Source organism: Theropithecus gelada, chromosome 5, assembly GCF_003255815.1.
Source record: "Theropithecus gelada isolate Dixy chromosome 5, Tgel_1.0, whole genome shotgun sequence".
NCBI classification, from domain to species: domain Eukaryota; kingdom Metazoa; phylum Chordata; class Mammalia; order Primates; family Cercopithecidae; genus Theropithecus; species Theropithecus gelada.
This window is the reverse complement of record NC_037672.1, coordinates 154,171,462-154,183,310: the sequence shown is the minus strand read 5'-3', so window position 1 is coordinate 154,183,310 and position 11,849 is coordinate 154,171,462. Positions and strand designations below refer to the sequence as shown.

Genomic DNA, 11,849 nt, shown 5'->3' with positions numbered 1-11,849 from the left:
GTAGACTGACAGCCAGAAACTATACCACATGGCCTAGGTGTGTAGTAGTCTATAACATCTAGGTTTGTGTAAGTACACTCCACGATGTTTGCACAATGAGGACATCACCATTAATGACACACTTCTCAGAATGTAGCTTCATTGTTAAGTGACATGTGACTGTAATACTTGGATAAAATTATGCTAATACCTGTGATATTTGGTCAAATGAAATTCCTTCATATACTGAATTTTTATTTGTATTGGTCTGTCGCATTTTCATTCATTCCACAAATATTTATTGATTACTTATGTGCTGCAAAGAGAGAAATTAATGTTAATATGATAGTTTGCCTTCCCAGAGTTCATGTTCTAGTGAGAGAGACAGACAATTGCATTGAAGGGCTAAAGTTGTGTATAAAGTTACTTCTGTTCTAAAGAGAAGAGGCATGATTCAAATAACACAGAAAACGAATCCCACTTTCCACTGAGACTTATGGAAGAGCAAAATAAGGAAGATGTCAATCGCAGAGCCTTCACCAGGTTTGCGCTACTGAAGGACAGCACTCACCTTGGCTAATCTGTTGTTTAATAGAGCATTTTAAGGAGTCCTTAGAAATACAAAGGTGGATCTATAGCTAAAAAGAGGCAGAAAGAGCTAAGTTATACTTACTGTTTTTTTAATAAAAGGAGGAGACTGGAATTTGGAGAAGACACCCAGTACAAGTGACCTAGAAAACAGAAGCAAAGAAACATCGCATAGTAGGAAGCTAGATCTCACAGAGAAGGTTGTCAGAAATTCACAGGAAGGAGGACATAAACTACTTATTTTAAAAATGGAGGTCTGATATTCAAAGTTGTATTGCTAGGACATAGCCCCCATCCTTGTCTAAACCTTCAGTGCAACTTTGCTTTGTAGGTTGAGTTCCACTTCTGCAAGAGTCGAAAGCAGTTACTACCCTGCTCGCTCTGACAGCACACATACTAAAATTGGAACGACACAGAGAAGATTAGCATGGACCCTGTGCAAGGATGACACGCAAATTCATGAACCATTCCATATTTTTGTGAGAATTTAACAATGAGATCACTTGGTCACAAGGCGGGGAATATCACACACCGGGGCCTGTTGTAGGGTGGGGGGCTGGGGGAGGGATAGCATTAGGAGAAATACCTAATGTAAATGATGAGTTGATGGGTGCAGCAAACCAACATGGCACATGTATACCTATGTATCAAACCTGCACGTTGTGCACATGTACCCTAGAACTTAAAGTATAATTAAAAAGAAAGAAAGAAAGAAAGCACTTACTACCTACATTTTGGATACTCAGGGCAATGCCTACAACCTGTCACACATTTTAGTAAATCTGTTTTCAAAGGGGAAAATAAATAATGGTATAACTATTGCAGAGTGAAGCCTGAGGAAAAATTTAGTCATTTTTATTATGGCAGTACAGAAGTCTTTATACTTGGATAAGGCAGGAAGGAATAAATGTTTCCTTTTCTAAAAAGGATAATTTGGTTGCTAAGTCTGTGAAGTTTTATGCAAATAACAAGAGAAATTGCAGCTCCAATTGCCTTAACAATAACGTAAATGTGTTAACTGATATAACTAGAATTCCAGAGTTATGGCAGAATTTGACTGATCCAATTCACCCCAATCATTCTGACTTTTTAAAATAAGTTTTAGTCTAAGGTTAACATTAATTCTTCTTATGGTTGTAGCAACTGGTGTTTACACCAGTTGGAGAGAAAGCACTCTGGCTACAGTATTCCAACTACGCGTCCTAAAGTGTATCTAGCTGGCTTGCATAGTTTACGTGGCTAGTCCTAACCCAATACTTACAACAGGGCAAAAAAAGTGCAGTGATTATATGTGGAACCTACCACTACAGCTAGGAGTTAGTGAAATGTGTCAGTATTGTTTCAAAATGAGGAGGAAGAAGAAAGGGATGCTAAACAGAAAAACAAGTACGTCCATTAGAGTAGATAAAAAACGGGGGTGGGGATAAGGCTAAATCTAATAAAGAAGAAATTCTATGACTTCATACAGCAACACCTTTTCTCTAGACTGAGAAGACTTTAAATGGATTTGATCACTTATTATCATTTGCTATGAATATAGCATTCATAAACTATTTACTTTTAAAATGGAGGTCTGATATTCAAGGTTGTATTACTAGGACATAAACCTCTCCCTTGTCCAAACCTTCAGTGTAACTTTGCTATATAGATTGAATATAGCATTCATAGCAAATTATATCGAGTGATCCAATTCATTGAAAGGCTTCTCAGTCACATTTCAAAGGTGTTGCACATTGTATAAACTCTGTGAACTCACATGGGATAGCATCCTTTGCTACCGCACAGACAACCTGGGAGAATTTCAAGGTCATAAAAGTAGTTTGAGGTCCACATAAACCCTGAACTATACAGAATGTCTTCTTTTTCCAGCAGTTTTATAACATCATAAATATTTTTGTGTCTGATACTACTAATGAGTTCCATAAAAGAATTTCATCCCACAAACATCATTGTTCAGCATTCTCCTTTTGGCAACAGTAATTAGGTTTTTTTGTGCAACTATGCTAAAATATATCATGGTTAGATAGCTACTTTTTAAAAAATCAGAATGAGCAAAATTTTATTATATTATCACAAAATGACCACAAAGTTTGTTTTTCTTGTCCTGTTGTTTTTTGTTTGCCTACTTTTTTTCAGAACTTAAATAGCAGTGTACTGACTGGTATGCTACCAATAAAACATTGTTGCACTTTATATCATGTATGAGGAATGTGTTAAAGTTGCAACCAAAAGATATTTTTCAGATGGTAATATGAAAGCAAAAATTCTAGTTAGAGTACATTGTACTGCATGCAAGGATCAAAGCTACTTACAGAAATAAAGAAAAGAAACCTGAAATAAGTCTCACCAACTACCCAAGGTTTTGAAAAATTAATTATAAATGTATACAATCTTACAACTCATTATTAATTTTAGAACAATACCCCTGTCTGACTATACACACAAGTCTAAATCGGGTGCACTATAAACACTGCTTTCCACTGGAATGCATTACAGAGCATATTTTTAGTGGCGAGAAGTCCTGGTACCATTAGTGGTTAGAAAATTTATAGATTCAAATAATATGTTTTGATCCTGCTCTTATAAATAATTTTAAAGAATGAGAACTATTTTCCTTCTTACATTGAGCCCTTTTGAAATGTTTTGCTGGGCTTTGAGTCCTAGAGGCAGAAGGATTCTCTTTTTCTAGGGTCAGATATAAGAGGCTTTAAATTAAATGGTCGTAAATGAAAGGGTGTGGTTCTGAAGTTAACAGAATGTTAAAACTAAAGGAGCTTCAACTTCTGGAAAATTTCTTTGAGGTGAAGAATAGAGATGGGTGTTTTGTTTACTTTGGTTTTGATTTTTTCTTTTTCCTTCAGAGTAGTGGGGGATGTGGTTCTTCATAAGACATGGAGAAATATGGACTTGAGAGCCACTGGGACCTAAGATGGGGCGGCACGTGGATGCTTGGAGAGATGGAGAATGCCAACAACCATGGTATGGTTAGGATTCTGCTCATGTTTCTCATGGAAGGACTGAGCTGTTCACATCTGGATAATCACATGGCTCAGAAAATGAGCATCTTGTCAAGAACTTGATGCCCTGCAGAATGTAGTTCTTCTTCCTGTATTCTAGGCATTACAAAGTTCTCTAGTTTGTCATGTGACCCTAAGAAGGGGAATAATCCCTCAAAATATGACCAAATTGAATTTCTCTCCACCCTGGGAAAGTGAGGGCGTAGAGTTAGATTGAATTTCACTTAGCAAAATAAGGGTACCGTGACCTTCCTTACAATTGAGGGTGGAAATCATATTCTCTATTTGTTATTATACCTTCAATCAATATTACAATCCAGCTGACACCAATAATTAAAATTCCCCCGCAGTTGGCATATTTCAAAACACTAAAATAATGTCCTTCTTTAAATTCCAAATAGTAAAGACAGAGAACAAAACCTTACTTAGTCAAAATGCTCTGTAAAAACACTAAAGCCTTCTTTAATGTAGAAACAAATAAGAGGAAAAAAATAAATGTCGTTACATTAGGATGAAAACAATCCTGGACTCAAGCAAAGGCAATCTTTAAGAACACCTGGCTTTTGTCCAGGTGCAGTGGTTCACACCTATAATCCAAGCACTTTGAGAGGCCCAGGTGGGTGGATCACCTGAGGCCGGGAGTTTGAGACCAGCCTGGCCAACATGGTGAAAACCCGTTTCTACTAAAACTGCAAAAATTAGCCGGGCTGGAACCTGGGAGGCAGAGGTTGCAGTGGGCCGAGATCGTGCCACTGCACTCCAGCCGGAGTGACAGAGCCAGACTCTGTCTCAAAAACAAAAAACAAACAAACAAAAAACAAAACAAACAATCAAAAAGAAAACACCTGGCTTTTAAGCAATCTTTAGAGTTAATGAAAAAGCAAATAGATAGGGAATTAATGAAAGGCCAAATAGGTAAGGGTAATACTAAAAAGTCCAAACTTCTCAAACAGCATTTTCTGCAAATGCAGACATAGTTTAAAAAACAGTTATACTACCTATTTTCCAATCATGATCCAGGCAAGACATGAAGAGAAGGCCAAGATTAGCTGGAATAACATTTATAGAGCTCAGTTTCTCCATAGATTAGCAAAAGAATTTGAGTTTGAAGGAGCTACTCACATCACAGGGCATCCCACCTCTGACGTTCTTTAAATGGTATTTTCCATTTATCATCTATTTACGTTTGACCATTAAAATTTTAAAGCAGCTTTTCAAATTCAGTATGTTTTAAAATTATTGTACAGGAAAGGAGTCTAAGGAATATGAACAGCAAGTCTTGATCATCAGTCTTGAAATTGTCTAGGAGAATGATGGACAAGAAGCTATCCAATTTTAATGTCTCATATTAGAGCCAAAATTTCATTCTTCATATAAGTTATGTGTTCCCATAAGTGAGTATAATTGTGTTGTATATGGGAGTAATAATACTTTCCTCCATTTGTCCTTATAATATATAAAGGAAAACATACTGCATTTTGAAAGTTCTGGAGTACTGTCTCTGCTGAATACCTACTATGTTCCAGACGCTGGAGGTTTTAAAAATTCACCTCCTTTTATCTTCATGGCAACTCTCTTAGGCATAACATTGTTTTAGACATTAACAAACTTGAGTCCTGATATTTTAAGCAACTCTGAACTAGTAGGTGATAGACGAGGATATAAAAGTAAATTGCATTTAACTCCTAAAACCATATGTGATCCACTGTTCTAGAATATAAATGCATAATAAAATCATAGTAATGAGAAAGAAGATGTGATCCTCAATTTCTGACTCACATGTACCATCTACCTCGCAGATCATCCCTCATACAGGCCTCTTTCTATTCTTTGATTCATTGTTAAATTGTTCATCACATGTTTATTGAATTCTTCCTATTAGCAAGGCAAGGGACTGTTGGAGATACAGTGTTAAACAAGTCAGACTGTGGTCCTTGTTCTTATGAAACTATTATTTAATATATTTTACATTATAACTAGAGACACTGATAATAAGTTAATTTATAACCTAACAAAATAGTTACAAACTGTGATAAGAAACAAGAACAATTAAACAGAGACATGACGACAAAAAGGGAAAGAGAACTGTCCTTTAAAGAATTGTTGTCAGAGAAACCAATTTGAAGCTGTTATTGTTTCTGGGAACAGAAGGAAAAAAATCCACATCTTTTAATACACTCACTTTCAGACTCGAGCGATAGACACACTTCAAGTAAACCCACGACTATTCCAAGATAACTCCAATATGATCCATACAACAAAATATTATGCTCTTAGTCTCTGACGACATGGCTGGAGCATTCCTTTAAAACTCATTACTGGGGAATAAAATGTCGGTGTATACTCGCTTATAAGTAAGAATATAACATAGATTTAATCTGATTTATACATGAAATTCTGTAGATCACTAAGAGTGGGAGATTGACTGATTAAAAGTGCTATTACTATTTGTTGTTATTGTTTTTATATTGAGGTTAGAAGTTAAAACATTTAAGGATGATCTGTAACTTTTTGGAGAACATTGTAGAGAACTCTGAAGCCATGTGTGAGCTCAGCAGGAACAGTGCCAGCATATGTGCAATGCACCTAACAAGGGGCAGCAGTGGGAGTGGGGGAAGCCTGATAGCGAAATGTCACCTATTTGCCATTTCTCTTCTAAGACATAAACGTTACTCACAAAGATGACAGCAATTGGAGATTACTAACCAGGTATCTTAAGCCAGACTCTCCTACAAGCAGAACTTGAGCCAAAGATTCAAATGCAAATGATTTATAAAGTACCCCTGGCAGAAACCAGTTAAGGAGTGACAGAAGCTGGCTACAGAAGGGGAGTGAGCCCAGGAAGGGTGTTACTTCAGGGGAAGTCCCAGATTCAACCTGATCCCTGTGGAGCACAAGCTGAAGCTTCCCTGCTCAAAACAGTTAGACTTACTGGGGACCAGGATGGTCCTCTGTAAGTCCCAAGGTTGAAAATGGGAGTATACGGAGACTCTTAGTGAAGGAAAACAAGGTATGGATGAAACTACAAACTGGAAATTGAGGCTGGACAGATTCTTCTTTGGCCTTCTTGTCTTTAACTACATGCATAACTGGAAGAGATATTATGTGTGAATGAGAAAAAGGTATGTTTTTCACAAGGAGTATAAACTAAGCCTACCATCGGCCCAATTTAAATTGGCCACAGTAAATGTGAACTTTGGAATTGCCTGAGCTCTCCCCAGTAAAAAACATTAAGCAATATAAAAATCCAGAAGGGTGATGAGATATCAGTGTTCTGATTAAGGAAATGAGAGAAGTGATTCCCACTAACTCATCTTTTATTGATCCTGTCTAGATAGTATATTAGGCAGATAGTTCCTGAAGGTTAACAGTAGACAATTTAGAATTACATATAGTGAACCTTTTGATTCATTCAGTATACCTGATATGCCAAGGCTATGCAGGAAGTACAACAGGAAAAGGGAGGCTCATATGCTCCCATGTACCTGGCCAGAACCTAATTTTCCAATCTCAATTTTGAAGTCCATCCAGAATAGTTTGCATTCTCCTGGAACAGAGTATACACTTTCAGTTTTGCTATAGGAATATTTTAATTTACCAGCACAATACAATAGTGTAATGAAGGATCTGAAAACCTTCACAAATAAGTTAAACTACTAAACTAAACTCCTCAACTATAATTGTTTCCTCAGATGGGAAATCTCAGGAGAAACTAAGGGCTAAACCAATAGAGGTTGGCTGATGAATTCAGATTTAGCCTGGTCTGTGGAATTTTGGGGGATTTCTAAAACCACAAGAAATCTGTTTTCTAAGAAATTATTTCTCACAGATCCTGCCAATAAACAAGAAGCTCAGTGATTAGCAGGACTATTTGAGTTTTAGCAAAATCAACCTCATCTAATAATCCTGTGGGCTCCTAGTCACAAAATCACCAGAAAGAAATCTAAATGGGAATTGACCTCTGAGCAGAAACAATGATGAAAAGAGTTACAGAGAGTGGTGTGACAAGCAGCCCTACTGAGCTCTGAAGACCTAACTGCTCAAATTACATTAGAAATGTCTGTAACCAGAATACACACAGACTGAACAAGTTAGAAAATTTGAATACATCTACCCAACAAAAGTTTCTTAGGTTCTGGATCTGAGAGCAGCCTAAGACAGCTGTTAATTCTAGTCTACTTAAAAGACAATTGTTGGCTTGTTATTGGATGTTAATCAAAATGTCACTCACCACAAAAGGGGTCAGATAACGCTAAGGCCAGAAATACCGATTAGGACTTAGGTGATGTCACAGAAGTATTCTAACAGAGAAAGAGCTGTACAGCAAAGATTACTCCTAAAATGGAAGTGATATATTTAAGAACAGCAAGAAGACAAGGAGTGGGTGAGAGAGTTCAATGGGGTATATCACATGTACCTGAATAGATAGCTTCACTGCACATAGACCTTGTGACCTCAGAGGAACTGTTTGCTTCCAATGCTATGTAGGCAGAACCTCATACTCTCCCAGCTGAGGAAAAGTGGGCTTTCTGGTCACTTGGTGGGAGTTCCCAATCTTAGAGCCATGTTGCTATTTGGAAAGCAGCCACAATATGCCCAGTGGGTGGTAAAACTTTGATGAAAGAAAGGAAGGGCAAGTTCACAAGGGAAAATTGCTGAGAGCAGTTAATTAAAAGTGGAAGAGGAATTAGGCTGAGACCCTCTAAAGGGTGTTTGCATATTTATAGACTTGAGCTGTAGCCAAAGGGCTTGCTATACAATCAGGCAAATGGGCTGTAGATGACTGCATGATAAAAAAAAAAAAAAAAAAATACTACGTACACAGCATTTGGATATGGAATTCTCTACAGGAATTTAGAGGAATAATTAAACTGGTTCATATAGATGCCCACCAATAAAATGCTGTTGTCAGATAAGAGAGGGATTGGAAAATAAAAGTAGATGCCTAGTTAGCTCATGAGTTCATAAATAAGTGGACATGCGTGTGTTCAGGACATGTACTCACGGCCTGAGAGAGGTCATGTGCCTCTCTTCTAGGACCTGATGAAATGGCTATTGAGATAAAAACTGCCTACTGTCGATAGGAATGGAATCAATACCTCCAAAGCTGATTACACTAGACTTCAACCAATGGCCCCAAGAGCATAAACAGGTTTAACTGGGATTGACACAGATTTCATTCTAGGCTTTCCTTATTCTACATGAAAAACAACCTTAGAGAAAACAACTAAAATTTTGGAACAACAAATTTTCTACCATTTCAGGCCACCACGATATATTTCTTTTGAAAAAAAATTATGTACTTTTCTGCTGCCGATAACCAAAAAATGGGAAAGAAACATAATAGTAGATGGACCTACAACATTTTAAAATTTTCTTTGGAATAGGCAATATGAATATTTATTATTCAATATAGGCAATGGGGACATCTTGAACAAATGGCTTGGATGTTTCAATGATTTGGTCCTCACATTGTCTGTGAAAAGAAGTAAGGCAAGAACTCTGCTGGAGAGACTTCTCGGATCAAGAGATGGGAGTGTGTGAGGTGGTGAAGAATTAGGGCTAGCTATGAATGTACTATCATTACCAAATGGCAGCAACAATGCCATCATCCTTTATCTGTCATTTTCTGCAAGATCTGCTTACAGATAGGGTAAATGGGGAAATTAGCAAGGCTGCTACTATGGCCAGCGCTATAGGTGAATACCACATTTGGGTCAGAAAGTCCACCAGGAGGCACAATAAATGAAAACAAGGAGAAATGATAGTAAGTGGAATAGGAACTCGTAAGTGATTCACAATCCCAGAAAGGAGCGCAATCATAGTATTTCCACAAGAGTAACTAAAAACAAGAGAATAATATCTTACCAAATGCTCTCGTATCTGGCACTGACAAATGGCTGATTTTGTGGACACTGGGGGAGACCCTGAACTTACTTTCCCTAGAGAAGTAGAATTGAATGCTTGTTGATACATGAGCTCTGCTTAACAACTCCACCAGTGCGATATGGGAAAAGGAGCATCCTGACTACTCAAAATACCTGTAGGTTGCTCCAACTATTATTCAGTTTATTGTGTTTAGATTATAATAGCATGAATAATTGAATAATTACTCGAATGAAACTCCGTACCTCTCAACAGTGATGACAAAGAACTGATACCATCACCCAGGAAAGACTTTTAATTACAATGGAATTTGATGTATTTAAAGGTTAGTTCTAGAAGAAGTGATTGAGGGCTAGGGTAAGTTATGCTGAAATGTTACAGGACTGTTGGCCCTTATTGTTCTCTAATGGTCCAGTTCTGTGAATAAAAAAAGACATTGGCATTGCTATGATGCAGTTAGTTAGGATTGAAGAGATAAATAAACAGTACAATACACTATGACCCTTGGCATCAGGCTCTGTGAAAATCTGTACTGTAACATGTGAACATGGTTATGTCCACAGACCAGATAGAATACACAATTTACTGAACAAAGGCCTCTAAATACTACCCCAGTTGCTCTGAGTGTATGCGCTATATAAAACATGGTTTCTGTTAGGAATGGATGGAGACTGATACCATCATTTTACTGATGGCTAGTGTGCGATATATCCCTTTTATTTATCTGCAACAGCGCTACAGGTAAGACAGTATGTGTAGGTCTATAGGTAGAATTAAGTACATAATGATGATCTCCAAGATGAGAGAAACATTTGAGAGGCAAATTCAAAAGGCCACGTGGTATAAAAACTTTTATAACAGGTTTTCTAGAAAAATAATTGTAAGTTTACCCCTAAAACATTTGAAATGCCTTCACCAACACGTGCTTTTAAAAATGTTTAAATAATTCCTGATGCTGGAGTTAAAAGAGTGAGTTAGAAAAAAAAATCAAAGAACCGTGAAAGGATATGGTTACAGTTAGTATGCTTTATAGAGCAAATTCCTTCTACACACTAAATTGTTCAAATTCTGGTTGTTAAGGGGCTTAGGAGCTTTATTATTTAATATAAAATAGTCCATAAAATTAAAAAAGAAAAATTATAAAGAGTTCCTGATAAGTATGCATCAAAGAGATGTCAAATGAGGGCAGAAGGTGGACTGGTAAGGAAAAGGTTAGTAGCAAGCCTACAGTAGATTACATCCCTTTATGGTGAATGTGCAGGAAAAAAAAAGGAGATAAAATCTTCTGGTAAACATGCTAGTGGAAGACTTGCTGGCAAACACTTTAGCAGCAAGTGTCCTTATCTTTAGAATGTTGTTAGGAGGATACACCTAGTCTGTCTAGAATTAATCATCATAAACAAACATGAAGTATATGAATTTCATGACTCCCTGGAAAATGTAATGCAAGCCATGCAACTGTTATAATATAAAAGGAAAATGTTTCATGACCAAGTAAGCTTCTGTCTGGTAAATTATAAGATCATGTACTTCATTTAGAGGTCTGATACGTAAAAGTGAGTCCACTGTACACCCTAATGCATCAAGAAAGGAATACTGCTGGCAGTTCTGAACCTCTGCTTCTGTGTGCTTTGTCATTATTGGTATCATGGAAATTATTACTAAAGATTGATACTGGATAATTTTTAAAAGTGAAGAGATTAAGAGGATTGTAGGAGTTTCAGAAAGAGAGGACAGATAAAATGATGGTGAGGTTATAATTTAAAAGACAATAACTAAAAATATTCCCCGATCTAAGAAAAACAAAATCCTTCATATTTAAAAATCTACAGAGTGTTGACATGGGCTGACTAAAATAACTCTATCTAATCAAAGTTTAGCCTATCATGTAAAAAGATTTTCCTAAAAGCTACTGAGAGAAAAGGCAGATTGCCTACACAAAAATAAGACCTAGACTGATATCATACATTTCATCTGAAACAAGAAGGAAAATAACTTTAAATTTAAAATACTATGCTCAAACAGTCATTTAAGAGAGAAACAGACATTTTCAGATGTGCATGAACTCATAAAATTTACCCCAGTACATAGTGCCCTACTGAACAAAACAACCTCTAAGCTGGAGAAATAAGTCAAGAGAAAGAAGTAAAAGGCATCCAAATTGGAAAGGAAGAAGTTAAATTGTCCCTGTTTGTAGATGACATCTGTAATATAGAAAACCCTAAAGACTCCACCAAAAAGTGTTAAAACTAACAACTTTACAGAATTTGCAGTATACACAATTGACATACAAGTATCAATAGTATTTCTATACACTAACAAGCAGTGATCTAAAAAAGAAATCAATAAAACATCTCATTAATTCTAGCTATCAAAATA

At 36.6% G+C, this 11,849-nt stretch overlaps 1 non-coding gene across 1 annotated transcript; it reads left to right on the top strand.

Annotated features, from left to right (window-relative positions):
• Nucleotides 1–939: 939 nt before the first annotated feature.
• LOC112625518 lies at nucleotides 940–1,046 on the top strand. The gene has a single exon (XR_003119614.1). It is a non-coding gene; the product is annotated as a U6 spliceosomal RNA (small nuclear RNA).
• Nucleotides 1,047–11,849: the final 10,803 nt, after the last annotated feature.